The sequence below is a fragment of the Rhopilema esculentum genome, chromosome 5 (assembly GCF_057945365.1).
Source record: "Rhopilema esculentum isolate cy_ngs chromosome 5, ASM5794536v1, whole genome shotgun sequence".
NCBI classification, from domain to species: domain Eukaryota; kingdom Metazoa; phylum Cnidaria; class Scyphozoa; order Rhizostomeae; family Rhizostomatidae; genus Rhopilema; species Rhopilema esculentum.
In genome coordinates, this window is record NC_142819.1 from 9,029,718 (window position 1) to 9,047,873 (window position 18,156).

The 18,156-nt window shown below is 30.6% G+C and overlaps 1 long non-coding RNA gene across 3 annotated transcripts in view; it reads left to right on the top strand.

Moving 5' to 3' along the window:
- Positions 1–18,156, top strand: part of LOC135689451 (uncharacterized) — a 293,016-nt gene that overhangs the window by 195,131 nt on the left and 79,729 nt on the right. The window lies entirely within an intron of this gene.

Consider the following 18,156-nt stretch of genomic DNA (forward strand, 5'->3'; position numbering starts at 1 on the left):
CCGGGGTCATGGAATTTTTCAAAAATGACAAAGTCCTCGTTTCCAGTATTTGAGCCAAAAATACACCAAAACTACCCGAAATGGTGTTCGTAACGTAAATTAAGACTTTCTCGGTTGTTTCGAGGAAAAAAAAAATTTTGAAAAATTTTCAATTTTTTGAACTTTTTTGCAGGTCCGGGGTCATGAAATTTTTCAAAAATGACCAAGTTCTCATTTCCAGTATTTGAGCCAAAAATACACCAAAACTACCCGAACTGGTGTTCGTAACGTAAATTAAGACTTTTTTGGTTGTTTCGAGGGAAAAAAAAGTTTTGAAAAATTTTCAATTTTTTGAACTTTTTTGCAGGTCCGGGGTCATGAATTTTTTCAAAAATGACTAAGTCCTCATTTCCAGTATTTGAGCCAAAAATACACCAAAACTACCCGAACTGGTGTTCGTAACGTGAATTAAGACTTTCTTTGTTGTTTCGAGGAAAAAAAAGTTTTGAAAAATTCTCAATTTTCTGAACTTTTTTGCAGGTCTGGGGTCATGAAATTTTTCAAAAATGACTAAGTCCTCATTTCCAGTATTTGAGCCAAAAATTCACCAAAACTACCCAAAATGGTGTTCGTAACGTAAATTAAGACTTTCTCGGTTGTTTCGAGGAAAAAAAAATTTTGGAAAATTTTCAATTTTTTGAATTTTTTTGCAGGTCCGGGGTCATAAAATTTTTGAAAAATGACTAAGTTCTCATTTCCAATATTTGAGCCAAAAATACACCAAAACTACCCAAACTGGTGTTCGTAACGTAAATTAAGACTTCTTCGTTGTTTGGAGGAAAAAAAAATTTTGAAAAATTTTCAATATTTTGAACTTTTTTGCAGGTCCGGGGTCATGAAATTTTTTAAAAATGACTAAGTCCTCATTTCCAGTATTTGAGCCAAAAATACACCAAAACTACCCGAAATGGTTTTCGTAACGAAAATTAAGACTTTCTTGGTTGTTTCGAGGAAAAAAAAAATTTTGAAAAATTTTCAATTTTTTGAACTTTTTTGCAGGTCCGGGGTCATGAAATTTTTCAAAAATGACAAAGTCCTCATTTCCAGTATTTGAGCCAAAAATTCACCAAAACTGCCCGAAATCCCGAAATGGTGTTCGTAACGTAAATTAAGACTTTCTCGGTTGTTTCGAGGAAAAAAAAAAATTTTGAAAAATTTTCAATTTTTTTAACTTTCTTGCAGGTCCGTTGTCATGAAATTTTTCAAAAATGACTAAGTTCTCATTTCCAGTATTTGAGCCAAAAATACACCAAAACTATCCGAAATGGTGTTCGAAACGTAAATTAAGACTTTCTTGCTTGTTTCGAGGAAAAAAGATTTGGAAAATTTTTCAAATCTTTTAGCTTTTTCAAACTTTAGTCTGAAACATTCTATGTATCTTATAGATATCACTTGATTTTATAGATATTATGATCTTATAGATACTTGATCTTGATCTATCACTTTATCATATAGGTACTACATTCCAGATATCACTTGAAGAGTGAGCCAAATGTCATGAAGACATGTCAGAAAGGTATTTTCCTATCATTCTTGGTTGTTACTAGTAGAAAGATTTTTTTGAAAATTTTTCAATTTTTTGAACTTTTTTGCATGTCCCGGGTCATGAAATTTTTCAAAAGAGACTAAGTCCTCATTTCCAGTATTTGAGCCCAAAATACACCAAAACTATCCGAAATGGTGTTCGAAACGTAAATTAAGACTTTCTTGCTTGTTTCGAGGAAAAAAGATTTGGAAAATTTTTCAAATCTTTTATTTTTTTCAAACTTTAGTCTTAAACATTCTATGTATCTTATAGATATCACTTGATTTTATAGATATTATGATCTTATAGATACTTGATTTTGATCTATCACTTTATCATATAGGTACTACATTCCAGATATCACTTGAAGAGTGAGCCAAATGTCATGAAAACATGTCAGAAAGGTATTTTCCTATCATTCTTGGTTGTTACTAGTAGAAAGATTTTTTTGAAAATTTTTCAATTTTTTGAACTTTTTTGCATGTCCGGGGTCATGAAATTTTTCAAAAGAGACTAAGTCCTCATTTCCAGTATTTGAGCCCAAAATACACCAAAACTACCCGAAATGGTGTTCGTAACGTAAATTAAGACTTTCTTGGTTGTTTCGAGGAAAAAAAAAATTTTGAAAAATTTCAATTTTTTGAACTTTTTTGCAGGTCAGGGGTCATGAAATTTTTCAAAAATGACAAAGTCCTCATTTCCAGTATTTGAGTCAAAAATTCACCAAAACTACCGGAAATGGTGTTCGTAACGTAAATTAAGACTTTCTCGGTTGTTTCGAGGAAAAAAAATTTTTGAAAAATTTTCAATATTTTGAACTTTTTTGCAGGTCCGGGGTCATGGAATTTTTCAAAAATGACAAAGTCCTCGTTTCCAGTATTTGAGCCAAAAATACACCAAAACTACCCGAAATGGTGTTCGTAACGTAAATTAAGACTTTCTCGGTTGTTTCGAGGAAAAAAAAAATTTTGAAAAATTTTCAATTTTTTGAACTTTTTTGCAGGTCCGGGGTCATGAAATTTTTCAAAAATGACAAAGTCCTCATTTCCAGTATTTTAGTCAAAAATTCACCAAAACTACCGGAAATGGTGTTCGTAACGTAAATTAAGACTTTCTCGGTTGTTTTGAGGAAAAAAAAAATTTTGAAAAATTTTCAATTTTTTGAACTTTTTTGCAGGTCCGGGGTCATGAAATTTTTCAAAAATGACTAAGTTCTCATTTCCAGTATTTGAGCCAAAAATAAACCAAAACTATCCGATATGGTGTTCGTAACGTAAATTAAGACTTTCTCGGTTGTTTTGAGGAAAAAAAAAATTTTAAAAAATTTTCAATTTTTTGAACTTTTTTGCAGGTCCGGGGTCATGAAATTTTTCAAAAATGACTAAGTTCTCATTTCCAGTATTTGAGCCAAAAATACACCAAAACTATCCGAAATGGTGTTCGAAACGTAAATTAAGACTTTCTTGCTTGTTTCGGGGAAAAAAGATTTGGAAAATTTTTCAAATCTTTTAGCTTTTTCAAACATTAGTCTGAAACATTCTATGTATCTTATAGATATCACTTGATTTTATAGATATTATGATCTTATAGATACTTGATCTTGATCTATCACTTTATCATATAGGTACTACATTCCAGATATCACTTGAAGAGTGAGCCAAATGTCATGAAGACATGTCAGAAAGGTATTTTCCTATCATTCTTGGTTGTTACTAGTAGAAAGATTTTTTTGAAAATTTTTCAATTTTTTGAACTTTTTTGCATGTCCCGGGTCATGAAATTTTTCAAAAGAGACTAAGTCCTCATTTCCAGTATTTGAGCCCAAAATACACCAAAACTATCCGAAATGGTGTTCGAAACGTAAATTAAGACTTTCTTGCTTGTTTCGAGGAAAAAAGATTTGGAAAATTTTTCAAATCTTTTATTTTTTTCAAACTTTAGTCTTAAACATTCTATGTATCTTATAGATATCACTTGATTTTATAGATATTATGATCTTATAGATACTTGATTTTGATCTATCACTTTATCATATAGGTACTACATTCCAGATATCACTTGAAGAGTGAGCCAAATGTCATGAAAACATGTCAGAAAGGTATTTTCCTATCATTCTTGGTTGTTACTAGTAGAAAGTTTTTTTTGAAAATTTTTCAATTTTTTGAACTTTTTTGCATGTCCGGGGTCATGAAATTTTTCAAAAGAGACTAAGTCCTCATTTCCAGTATTTGAGCCCAAAATACACCAAAACTACCCGAAATGGTGTTCGTAACGTAAATTAAGACTTTCTTGGTTGTTTCGAGGAAAAAAAAAATTTTGAAAAATTTCAATTTTTTGAACTTTTTTGCAGGTCAGGGGTCATGAAATTTTTCAAAAATGACAAAGTCCTCATTTCCAGTATTTGAGTCAAAAATTCACCAAAACTACCGGAAATGGTGTTCGTAACGTAAATTAAGACTTTCTCGGTTGTTTCGAGGAAAAAAAATTTTTGAAAAATTTTCAATATTTTGAACTTTTTTGCAGGTCCGGGGTCATGGAATTTTTCAAAAATGACAAAGTCCTCGTTTCCAGTATTTGAGCCAAAAATACACCAAAACTACCCGAAATGGTGTTCGTAACGTAAATTAAGACTTTCTCGGTTGTTTCGAGGAAAAAAAATTTTTGAAAAATTTTCAATATTTTGAACTTTTTTGCAGGTCCGGGGTCATGGAATTTTTCAAAAATGACAAAGTCCTCGTTTCCAGTATTTGAGCCAAAAATACACCAAAACTACCCGAAATGGTGTTCGTAACGTAAATTAAGACTTTCTCGGTTGTTTCGAGGAAAAAAAAAATTTTGAAAAATTTTCAATTTTTTGAACTTTTTTGCAGGTCCGGGGTCATGAAATTTTTCAAAAATGACAAAGTCCTCATTTCCAGTATTTTAGTCAAAAATTCACCAAAACTACCGGAAATGGTGTTCGTAACGTAAATTAAGACTTTCTCGGTTGTTTTGAGGAAAAAAAAAATTTTGAAAAATTTTCAATTTTTTGAACTTTTTTGCAGGTCCGGGGTCATGAAATTTTTCAAAAATGACTAAGTTCTCATTTCCAGTATTTGAGCCAAAAATAAACCAAAACTATCCGATATGGTGTTCGTAACGTAAATTAAGACTTTCTCGGTTGTTTTGAGGAAAAAAAAAATTTTAAAAAATTTTCAATTTTTTGAACTTTTTTGCAAGTCCGGGGTCATGAAATTTTTCAAAAATGACTAAGTTCTCATTTCCAGTATTTGAGCCAAAAATACACCAAAACTATCCGAAATGGTGTTCGAAACGTAAATTAAGACTTTCTTGCTTGTTTCGGGGAAAAAAGATTTGGAAAATTTTTCAAATCTTTTAGCTTTTTCAAACATTAGTCTGAAACATTCTATGTATCTTATAGATATCACTTGATTTTATAGATATTATGATCTTATAGATACTTGATCTTGATCTATCACTTTATCATATAGGTACTACATTCCAGATATCACTTGAAGAGTGAGCCAAATGTCATGAAGACATGTCAGAAAGGTATTTTCCTATCATTCTTGGTTGTTACTAGTAGAAAGATTTTTTTGAAAATTTTTCAATTTTTTGAACTTTTTTGCATGTCCCGGGTCATGAAATTTTTCAAAAGAGACTAAGTCCTCATTTCCAGTATTTGAGCCCAAAATACACCAAAACTATCCGAAATGGTGTTCGAAACGTAAATTAAGACTTTCTTGCTTGTTTCGAGGAAAAAAGATTTGGAAAATTTTTCAAATCTTTTATTTTTTTCAAACTTTAGTCTTAAACATTCTATGTATCTTATAGATATCACTTGATTTTATAGATATTATGATCTTATAGATACTTGATTTTGATCTATCACTTTATCATATAGGTACTACATTCCAGATATCACTTGAAGAGTGAGCCAAATGTCATGAAAACATGTCAGAAAGGTATTTTCCTATCATTCTTGGTTGTTACTAGTAGAAAGATTTTTTTGAAAATTTTTCAATTTTTTGAACTTTTTTGCATGTCCGGGGTCATGAAATTTTTCAAAAGAGACTAAGTCCTCATTTCCAGTATTTGAGCCCAAAATACACCAAAACTACCCGAAATGGTGTTCGTAACGTAAATTAAGACTTTCTTGGTTGTTTCGAGGAAAAAAAAAATTTTGAAAAATTTCAATTTTTTGAACTTTTTTGCAGGTCAGGGGTCATGAAATTTTTCAAAAATGACAAAGTCCTCATTTCCAGTATTTGAGTCAAAAATTCACCAAAACTACCGGAAATGGTGTTCGTAACGTAAATTAAGACTTTCTCGGTTGTTTCGAGGAAAAAAAATTTTTGAAAAATTTTCAATATTTTGAACTTTTTTGCAGGTCCGGGGTCATGGAATTTTTCAAAAATGACAAAGTCCTCGTTTCCAGTATTTGAGCCAAAAATACACCAAAACTACCCGAAATGGTGTTCGTAACGTAAATTAAGACTTTCTCGGTTGTTTCGAGGAAAAAAAAAATTTTGAAAAATTTTCAATTTTTTGAACTTTTTTGCAGGTCCGGGGTCATGAAATTTTTCAAAAATGACAAAGTCCTCATTTCCAGTATTTTAGTCAAAAATTCACCAAAACTACCGGAAATGGTGTTCGTAACGTAAATTAAGACTTTCTCGGTTGTTTTGAGGAAAAAAAAAATTTTGAAAAATTTTCAATTTTTTGAACTTTTTTGCAGGTCCGGGGTCATGAAATTTTTCAAAAATGACTAAGTTCTCATTTCCAGTATTTGAGCCAAAAATAAACCAAAACTATCCGATATGGTGTTCGTAACGTAAATTAAGACTTTCTCGGTTGTTTTGAGGAAAAAAAAAATTTTAAAAAATTTTCAATTTTTTGAACTTTTTTGCAGGTCCGGGGTCATGAAATTTTTCAAAAATGACTAAGTTCTCATTTCCAGTATTTGAGCCAAAAATACACCAAAACTATCCGAAATGGTGTTCGAAACGTAAATTAAGACTTTCTTGCTTGTTTCGGGGAAAAAAGATTTGGAAAATTTTTCAAATCTTTTAGCTTTTTCAAACATTAGTCTGAAACATTCTATGTATCTTATAGATATCACTTGATTTTTTAGATAATATGATCTTATAGATACTTGATCTTGATCTATCACTTTATCATATAGGTACTACATTCCAGATATCACTTGAAGGTTGAGCCAAATGTCATGAAAACATGTCAGAAAGGTATTTTCTTATCATTCTTGGTTGTTACTAGTAGAAAGATTTTTTTTGAAAATTTTTCAATTTTATGAACTTTTTTGCATGTCCGGGGTCATGAAATTTTTCAAAAATGACTAAGTCCTCATTTCCAGTATTTGAGCCCAAAATACACCAAAACTACCTGAAATGGTGTTCGTAACGTAAATTAAGACTTTCTTGGTTGTTTAGAGAAAAAAAAAAATTTTGAAAAATTTTCAATTTTTTGAACTTTTTTGCAGATCCGGGGTCATGAAATTTTTCAAAAATGACTAAGTCCTCATTTCTAGTATTTGAGCCAAAAATACACCAAAACTACCCGAAATGGTGTTCGTAATATAAATTAAGACTTTCTCGATTGTTTCGAGAAAAAAAAAAAATTTGAAAAATTTTCAAATTTTTGAACTTTTTTGCAGGTCCGGGGTCATGAAATTTTTCAAAAATGACTAAGTTCTCATTTCCAGTATTTGAGCCAAAAATACACCAAAACTATCCGAAATGGTGTTCGAAACGTAAATTAAGACTTTCTTGCTTGTTTCGAGGAAAAAAGATTTGGAAAATTTTTCAAATCTTTTAGCTTTTTCAAACATTAGTCTGAAACATTCTATGTATCTTATAGATATCACTTGATTTTCTAGATATTATGATCTTATAGATACTTGATCTTGATCTATCACTTTATCATATAGGTACTACATTCCAGATATCACTTGAAGGTTGAGCCAAATGTCATGAAAACATGTCAGAAAGGTATTTTCTTATCATTCTTGGTTGTTACTAGTAGAAAGATTTTTTTTGAAAATTTTTCAATTTTATGAACTTTTTTGCATGTCCGGGGTCATGATATTTTTCAAAAATGACTAAGTCCTCATTTCCAGTATTTGAGCCCAAAATACACCAAAACTACCTGAAATGGTGTTCGTAACGTAAATTAAGACTTTCTTGGTTGTTTAGAGAAAAAAAAAATTTTGAAAAATTTTCAATTTTTTGAACTTTTTTGCAGGTCCGGGGTCATGAAATTTTTCAAAAATGACTAAGTCCTCATTTCCAGTATTTGAGCCAAAAATACACCAAAACTACCCGAAATGGTGTTCGTAACGTAAATTAAGACTTTCTTGGTTGTTTCGAGGAAAAAAAAAATTTTGAAAAATTTTCAATTTTTTGAACTTTTTTGCAGGTCCGGGGTCATGAAATTTTTCAAAAATGACAAAGTCCTCATTTCCAGTATTTGAGCCAAAAATTCACCAAAACTGCCCGAAATCCCGAAATGGTGTTTGTAACGTAAATTAAGACTTTCTCGGTTGTTTCGAGGAAAAAAAAAAATTTTGAAAAATTTTCAATTTTTTTAACTTTCTTGCAGGTCCGTTGTCATGAAATTTTTCAAAAATGACTAAGTTCTCATTTCCAGTATTTGAGCCAAAAATACACCAAAACTATCCGAAATGGTGTTCGAAACGTAAATTAAGACTTTCTTGCTTGTTTCGAGGAAAAAAGATTTGGAAAATTTTTCAAATCTTTTAGCTTTTTCAAACTTTAGTCTGAAACATTCTATGTATCTTATAGATATCACTTGATTTTATAGATATTATGATCTTATAGATACTTGATCTTGATCTATCACTTTATCATATAGGTACTACATTCCAGATATCACTTGAAGAGTGAGCCAAATGTCATGAAGACATGTCAGAAAGGTATTTTCCTATCATTCTTGGTTGTTACTAGTAGAAAGATTTTTTTGAAAATTTTTCAATTTTTTGAACTTTTTTGCATGTCCCGGGTCATGAAATTTTTCAAAAGAGACTAAGTCCTCATTTCCAGTATTTGAGCCCAAAATACACCAAAACTATCCGAAATGGTGTTCGAAACGTAAATTAAGACTTTCTTGCTTGTTTCGAGGAAAAAAGATTTGGAAAATTTTTCAAATCTTTTAGCTTTTTCAAACTTTAGTCTTAAACATTCTATGTATCTTATAGATATCACTTGATTTTATAGATATTATGATCTTATAGATACTTGATCTTGATCTATCACTTTATCATATAGGTACTACATTCCAGATATCACTTGAAGAGTGAGCCAAATGTCATGAAGACATGTCAGAAAGGTATTTTCCTATCATTCTTGGTTGTTACTAGTAGAAAGATTTTTTTGAAAATTTTTCAATCTTTTGAACTTTTTTGCATGTCCCGGGTCATGAAATTTTTCAAAAGAGACTAAGTCCTCATTTCCAGTATTTGAGCCCAAAATACACCAAAACTATCCGAAATGGTGTTCGAAACGTAAATTAAGACTTTCTTGCTTGTTTCGAGGAAAAAAGATTTGGAAAATTTTTCAAATCTTTTATTTTTTTCAAACTTTAGTCTTAAACATTCTATGTATCTTATAGATATCACTTGATTTTATAGATATTATGATCTTATAGATACTTGATTTTGATCTATCACTTTATCATATAGGTACTACATTCCAGATATCACTTGAAGAGTGAGCCAAATGTCATGAAAACATGTCAGAAAGGTATTTTCCTATCATTCTTGGTTGTTACTAGTAGAAAGATTTTTTTGAAAATTTTTCAATTTTTTGAACTTTTTTGCATGTCCGGGGTCATGAAATTTTTCAAAAGAGACTAAGTCCTCATTTCCAGTATTTGAGCCCAAAATACACCAAAACTACCCGAAATGGTGTTCGTAACGTAAATTAAGACTTTCTTGGTTGTTTCGAGGAAAAAAAAAATTTTGAAAAATTTCAATTTTTTGAACTTTTTTGCAGGTCAGGGGTCATGAAATTTTTCAAAAATGACAAAGTCCTCATTTCCAGTATTTGAGTCAAAAATTCACCAAAACTACCGGAAATGGTGTTCGTAACGTAAATTAAGACTTTCTCGGTTGTTTCGAGGAAAAAAAAATTTTGAAAAATTTTTAATTTTTTGAACTTTTTTGCAGGTCCGGGGTCATGGAATTTTTCAAAAATGACAAAGTCCTCGTTTTCAGTATTTGAGCCAAAAATACACCAAAACTACCCGAAATGGTGTTCGTAACGTAAATTAAGACTTTCTCGGTTGTTTCGAGGAAAAAAAAAATTTTGAAAAATTTTCAATTTTTTGAACTTTTTTGCAGGTCCGGGGTCATGAAATTTTTCAAAAATGACAAAGTCCTCATTTCCAGTATTTTAGTCAAAAATTCACCAAAACTACCGGAAATGGTGTTCGTAACGTAAATTAAGACTTTCTCGGTTGTTTTGAGGAAAAAAAAAATTTTGAAAAATTTTCAATTTTTTGAACTTTTTTGCAGGTCCGAGGTCATGAAATTTTTCAAAAATGACTAAGTTCTCATTTCCAGTATTTGAGCCAAAAATAAACCAAAACTATCCGATATGGTGTTCGTAACGTAAATTAAGACTTTCTCGGTTGTTTTGAGGAAAAAAAAAATTTTAAAAAATTTTCAATTTTTTGAACTTTTTTGCAGGTCCGGGGTCATGAAATTTTTCAAAAATGACTAAGTTCTCATTTCCAGTATTTGAGCCAAAAATACACCAAAACTATCCGAAATGGTGTTCGAAACGTAAATTAAGACTTTCTTGCTTGTTTCGAGGAAAAAAGATTTGGAAAATTTTTCAAATCTTTTAGCTTTTTCAAACATTAGTCTGAAACATTCTATGTATCTTATAGATATCACTTGATTTTCTAGATATTATGATCTTATAGATACTTGATCTTGATCTATCACTTTATCATATAGGTACTACATTCCAGATATCACTTGAAGGTTGAGCCAAATGTCATGAAAACATGTCAGAAAGGTATTTTCTTATCATTCTTGGTTGTTACTAGTAGAAAGATTTTTTTTGAAAATTTTTCAATTTTATGAACTTTTTTGCATGTCCGGGGTCATGAAATTTTTCAAAAATGACTAAGTCCTCATTTCCAGTATTTGAGCCCAAAATACACCAAAACTACCTGAAATGGTGTTCGTAACGTAAATTAAGACTTTCTTGGTTGTTTAGAGAAAAAAAAAAATTTTGAAAAATTTTCAATTTTTTGAAATTTTTTGCAGGTCCGGGGTCATGAAATTTTTCAAAAATGACTAAGTCCTCATTTCCAGTATTTGAACAAAAAATACACCAAAACTGGCCGAAATGGTGTTCGAAACGTAAATTAAGACTTTCTCGGTTGTTTCGAGGAAAAAAAAAATTTTGAAAAATTTTCAATTTTTTGAACTTTTTTGCAGGTCCGGGGTCATGAAATTTTTCAAAAATGACTAAGTACTCATTTCTAGTATTTGAGCAAAGAATACACCAAAACTACCCGAAATGGTGTTCGTAATGTAAATTAAGACTTTCTCGATTGTTTCGAGAAAAAAAAAATTTTGAAAAATTTTCAATTTTTTGAACTTTTTTGCAGGTCTGGGGTCATGAAATTTTTCGAAATTGACTAAGTCCTCATTTCCAGTATTTGAGCCAAAAATTCACCAAAACTACCCGAAATGGTGTTTGTAACGTAAATTAAGACTTTCTCGGTTGTTTCGAGGAAAAAAAAAATTTTGAAAAATTTTCAATTCTTTGAACTTTTTTGCAGATCCGGGGTCATGAAATTTTTCAAAAATGACTAAGTCCTCATTTCTAGTATTTGAGGCAAAAAATACACCAAAATTACCCGAAATGGTGTTCGTAATGTAAATTAAGACTTTCTCGATTGTTTCGAGGAAAAAAAAATTTTGAAAAATTTTCAATTTTTTGAACTTTTTTGCAGGTCTGGGGTCATGAAATTCTTCAAAAATGACTAAGTCCTCATTTCTAGTATTTGAGGCAAAAATACACCAAAACTACCCGAAATGGTGTTCGTAATGTAAATTAAGACTTTCTCGATTGTTTCGAGAAAAAAAAAATTTTGAAAAATTTTCAATTTTTTGAACTTTTTTGCAGGTCTGGGGTCATGAAATTCTTCAAAAATGACTAAGTTCTCATTTCCAGTATTTGAGCCAAAAATACACCAAAACTATCCGAAATGGTGTTCGAAACGTAAATTAAGACTTTCTTGCTTGTTTCGAGGAAAAAAGATTTGGAAAATTTTTCAAATCTTTTAGCTTTTTCAAACATTAGTCTGAAACATTCTATGTATCTTATAGATATCACTTGATTTTCTAGATATTATGATCTTATAGATACTTGATCTTGATCTATCACTTTATCATATAGGTACTACATTCCAGATATCACTTGAAGGTTGAGCCAAATGTCATGAAAACATGTCAGAAAGGTATTTTCTTATCATTCTTGGTTGTTACTAGTAGAAAGATTTTTTTTGAAAATTTTTCAATTTTATGAACTTTTTTGCATGTCCGGGGTCATGAAATTTTTCAAAAATGACTAAGTCCTCATTTCCAGTATTTGAGCCCAAAATACACCAAAACTACCTGAAATGGTGTTCGTAACGTAAATTAAGACTTTCTTGGTTGTTTAGAGAAAAAAAAAAATTTTGAAAAATTTTCAATTTTTTGAAATTTTTTGCAGGTCCGGGGTCATGAAATTTTTCAAAAATGACTAAGTCCTCATTTCCAGTATTTGAACAAAAAATACACCAAAACTGGCCGAAATGGTGTTCGAAACGTAAATTAAGACTTTCTCGGTTGTTTCGAGGAAAAAAAAAATTTTGAAAAATTTTCAATTTTTTGAACTTTTTTGCAGGTCCGGGGTCATGAAATTTTTCAAAAATGACTAAGTACTCATTTCTAGTATTTGAGCAAAGAATACACCAAAACTACCCGAAATGGTGTTCGTAATGTAAATTAAGACTTTCTCGATTGTTTCGAGAAAAAAAAAATTTTGAAAAATTTTCAATTTTTTGAACTTTTTTGCAGGTCTGGGGTCATGAAATTTTTCGAAATTGACTAAGTCCTCATTTCCAGTATTTGAGCCAAAAATTCACCAAAACTACCCGAAATGGTGTTTGTAACGTAAATTAAGACTTTCTCGGTTGTTTCGAGGAAAAAAAAAATTTTGAAAAATTTTCAATTCTTTGAACTTTTTTGCAGATCAGGGGTCATGAAATTTTTCAAAAATGACTAAGTCCTCATTTCTAGTATTTGAGGCAAAAAATACACCAAAATTACCCGAAATGGTGTTCGTAATGTAAATTAAGACTTTCTCGATTGTTTCGAGGAAAAAAAAATTTTGAAAAATTTTCAATTTTTTGAACTTTTTTGCAGGTCTGGGGTCATGAAATTCTTCAAAAATGACTAAGTCCTCATTTCTAGTATTTGAGGCAAAAATACACCAAAACTACCCGAAATGGTGTTCGTAATGTAAATTAAGACTTTCTCGATTGTTTCGAGAAAAAAAAAATTTTGAAAAATTTTCAATTTTTTGAACTTTTTTGCAGGTCTGGGGTCATGAAATTCTTCAAAAATGACTAAGTCCTCATTTCCAGTATTTGAGCCAAAAATTCACCAAAACTACCCGAAATGGTGTTTGTAACGTAAATTAAGACTTTCTCGGTTGTTTCGAGGAAAAAAAATATTTTGAAAAATTTTCAATTTTTTGAACTTTTTTGCAGATCCGGGGTTATGAAATTTTTCAAAAATGACTAAGTCCTCATTTCTAGTATTTGAGCCAAAAAATCACCAAAACTACCCGAAATGGTGTTTGTAACGTAAATTAAGACTTTCTTTTTTGTTTCGAGGAAAAAAAAAATTTTGAAAATTTCTGAATTTTTTGAACTTTTTTGCAGGTCCGGGGTCATGAAATTTTTCAAAAATGACAAAGTCCTCATTTCCAGTATTTGAGCCAAAAATTCACCAAAACTACCCGAAATGGTGTTCGTAACGTAAATTAAGACTTTCTCGGTTGTTTCGTAGAAAAAAAAAATTTTGAAAAATTTTCAATTCTTTGAACTTTTTTGCAGGTCCGGGGTCATGAAATTTTTCAAAAATGAGAAAGTCCTCATTTCCAGTATTTGAGCCAAAAATTCACCAAAACTACCCGAAATGGTGTTCGTAATGTAAATTAAGACTTTCTCGATTGTTTCGAGAAAAAAAAAATTTTGAAAAATTTTCAATTTTTTGAACTTTTTTGCAGGTCTGGGGTCATGAAATTCTTCAAAAATGACTAAGTCCTCATTTCCAGTATTTGAGCCAAAAATTCACCAAAACTACCCGAAATGGTGTTTGTAACGTAAATTAAGACTTTCTCGGTTGTTTCGAGGAAAAAAAATATTTTGAAAAATTTTCAATTTTTTGAACTTTTTTGCAGATCCGGGGTTATGAAATTTTTCAAAAATGACTAAGTCCTCATTTCTAGTATTTGAGCCAAAAAATCACCAAAACTACCCGAAATGGTGTTTGTAACGTAAATTAAGACTTTCTTTTTTGTTTCGAGGAAAAAAAAAATTTTGAAAATTTCTGAATTTTTTGAACTTTTTTGCAGGTCCGGGGTCATGAAATTTTTCAAAAATGACAAAGTCCTCATTTCCAGTATTTGAGCCAAAAATTCACCAAAACTACCCGAAATGGTGTTCGTAACGTAAATTAAGACTTTCTCGGTTGTTTCGTAGAAAAAAAAAATTTTGAAAAATTTTCAATTCTTTGAACTTTTTTGCAGGTCCGGGGTCATGAAATTTTTCAAAAATGAGAAAGTCCTCATTTCCAGTATTTGAGCCAAAAATTCACCAAAACTACCCGAAATGGTGTTCCTAACGTAAATTAAGACTTTCTCGGTTGTTTCGTGGAAAAAAAAAATTTTGAAAAATTTTCAATTTTTTGAACTTTTTTGCAGGTCCGGGGTCATGAAATTTTTCAAAAATGACTAAGTCCTCATTTCCAGTATTTGAACGAAAAATTCACCAAAACTACCCGAAATGGTGTTCGTAACGTAAATTAAGACTTCCTCGGTTGTTTCGTGGAAAAAAAAAATTTTGAAAAATTTTCAATTTTTTGAACTTTTTTGCAGGTCCGGGGTCATGAAATTTTTCAAAAATGACTAAGTCCTCATTTCCAGTATTTGAGCCAAAAATTCACCAAAACTACCCGAAATGGTGTTTGTAACGTAAATTAAGACTTTCTCGGTTGTTTCGAGAAAAAAAAAAATTTTGAAAAATTTTCAATTTTTTGAACTTTTTTGCAGGTCCACGGTCATAAAATTTTTCAAAAATGAGAAAGTCCTCATTTCCAGTATTTGAGCCAAAAATTCACCAAAACTACCCGAAATGGTGTTCCTAACGTAAATTAAGACTTTCTCGGTTTTTTCGTGGAAAAAAAAAATTTTGAAACATTTTCAATTTTTTGAACTTTTTTGCAGGTCAGGGGTCATGAAATTTTTCAAAAATGACTAAGTCTTCATTTCCAGTATTTGAGCCAAAAATTCACCAAAACTACCCGAAATGGTGTTCGTAACATAAATTAAGACTTCCTCGGTTGTTTCGTGGAAAAAACAAATTTTGAAAAATTTTCAATTTTTTGAACTTTTTTGCAGGTCCGGGGTGATGAAATTTTTCAAAAATGACTAAGTCCTTATTTCCAGTATTTGAGCCAAAAATTCACCAAAACTACCCGAATTGGTGTTCGTAACGTAAATTAAGACTTTCTCGGTTGTTTCGAGGAAAAAAAAATTTTTGAACAATTTTCATTTTTTTGAATTTTTTTGCAGGTCCGGGGTCATGAAATTTTTCAAAAATGACTAAGTTCTCATTTCCAGTATTTGAGCCAAAAATACACCAAAACTACCCGAACTGGTGTTCGTAACGTAAATTAAGATTTTCTTCTTTGTTTCGAGGAAAAAACAAAATTTTGAAAAATTTTTTGAACTTTTTTGCAGGTCCGGGGTCATGAAATTTTTCAAAAATGACTAAGTCCTCATTTCCAGTATTTGAGCCAAAAATTCACCGAAACTATCCGAAATGGTGTTCGTAACGAAAATTAAGACTTTCTTGGTTGTTTCGAGGAAAAAAAAAATTTTGAAAAATTTTCAATTTTTTGAACTTTTTTGCAGGTCCAGGGTCATGAAATTTTTCAAAAATGACTAAGTCCTCATTTCCAGTATTTGAGCCAAAAATACACCAAAACTACCCGAAATGGTGTTCGTAACGTAAATTAAGACTTTCTTGGTTGTTTCGAGGAAAAAAAAAATTTTGAAAAATTTTCAATTTTTTGAACTTTTTTGCAGGTCCGGGGTCATGAAATTTTTCAAAAATGACTAAGTCCTCATTTCCAGTATTTGAACGAAAAATTCACCAAAACTACCCGAAATGGTGTTCGTAACGTAAATTAAGACTTCCTCGGTTGTTTCGTGGAAAAAAAAAATTTTGAAAAATTTTCAATTTTTTGAACTTTTTTGCAGGTCCGGGGTCATGAAATTTTTCAAAAATGACTAAGTCCTCATTTCCAGTATTTGAGCCAAAAATTCACCAAAACTACCCGAAATGGTGTTTGTAACGTAAATTAAGACTTTCTCGGTTGTTTCGAGAAAAAAAAAAATTTTGAAAAATTTTCAATTTTTTGAACTTTTTTGCAGGTCCACGGTCATAAAATTTTTCAAAAATGAGAAAGTCATCATTTCCAGTATTTGAGCCAAAAATTCACCAAAACTACCCGAAATGGTGTTCCTAACGTAAATTAAGACTTTCTCGGTTTTTTCGTGGAAAAAAAAAATTTTGAAACATTTTCAATTTTTTGAACTTTTTTGCAGGTCAGGGGTCATGAAATTTTTCAAAAATGACTAAGTTCTCATTTCCAGTATTTGAGCCAAAAATACACCAAAACTACCCGAACTGGTGTTCGTAACGTAAATTAAGATTTTCTTCTTTGTTTCGAGGAAAAAACAAAATTTTGAAAAATTTTTTGAACTTTTTTGCAGGTCCGGCGTCATGAAATTTTTCAAAAATGACTAAGTCCTCATTTCCAGTATTTGAGCCAAAAATTCACCGAAACTATCCGAAATGGTGTTCGTAACGAAAATTAAGACTTTCTTGGTTGTTTCGAGGAAAAAAAAAATTTTGAAAAATTTTCAATTTTTTGAACTTTTTTGCAGGTCCAGGGTCATGAAATTTTTCAAAAATGACTAAGTCCTCATTTCCAGTATTTGAGCCAAAAATACACCAAAACTACCCGAACTGGTGTTCGTAACGTAAATTAAGATTTTCTTCTTTGTTTCGAGGAAAAAACAAAATTTTGAAAAATTTTTTGAACTTTTTTGCAGGTCCGGGGTCATGAAATTTTTCAAAAATGACTAAGTCCTCATTTCCAGTATTTGAGCCAAAAATTCACCGAAACTATCCGAAATGGTGTTCGTAACGAAAATTAAGACTTTCTTGGTTGTTTCGAGGAAAAAAAAAATTTTGAAAAATTTTCAATTTTTTGAACTTTTTTGCAGGTCCAGGGTCATGAAATTTTTCAAAAATGACTAAGTCCTCATTTCCAGTATTTGAGCCAAAAATACACCAAAACTACCCGAAATGGTGTTCGTAACGTAAATTAAGACTTTCTTGGTTGTTTCGAGGAAAAAAAAAATTTTGAAAAATTTTCAATTTTTTGAACTTTTTTGCAGGTCCGGGGTCATGAAATTTTTCAAAAATGACTAAGTCCTCATTTCCAGTATTTGAACGAAAAATTCACCAAAACTACCCGAAATGGTGTTCGTAACGTAAATTAAGACTTCCTCGGTTGTTTCGTGGAAAAAAAAAATTTTGAAAAATTTTCAATTTTTTGAACTTTTTTGCAGGTCCGGGGTCATGAAATTTTTCAAAAATGACTAAGTCCTCATTTCCAGTATTTGAGCCAAAAATTCACCAAAACTACCCGAAATGGTGTTTGTAACGTAAATTAAGACTTTCTCGGTTGTTTCGAGAAAAAAAAAAATTTTGAAAAATTTTCAATTTTTTGAACTTTTTTGCAGGTCCACGGTCATAAAATTTTTCAAAAATGAGAAAGTCATCATTTCCAGTATTTGAGCCAAAAATTCACCAAAACTACCCGAAATGGTGTTCCTAACGTAAATTAAGACTTTCTCGGTTTTTTCGTGGAAAAAAAAAATTTTGAAACATTTTCAATTTTTTGAACTTTTTTGCAGGTCAGGGGTCATGAAATTTTTCAAAAATGACTAAGTTCTCATTTCCAGTATTTGAGCCAAAAATACACCAAAACTACCCGAACTGGTGTTCGTAACGTAAATTAAGATTTTCTTCTTTGTTTCGAGGAAAAAACAAAATTTTGAAAAATTTTTTGAACTTTTTTGCAGGTCCGGCGTCATGAAATTTTTCAAAAATGACTAAGTCCTCATTTCCAGTATTTGAGCCAAAAATTCACCGAAACTATCCGAAATGGTGTTCGTAACGAAAATTAAGAC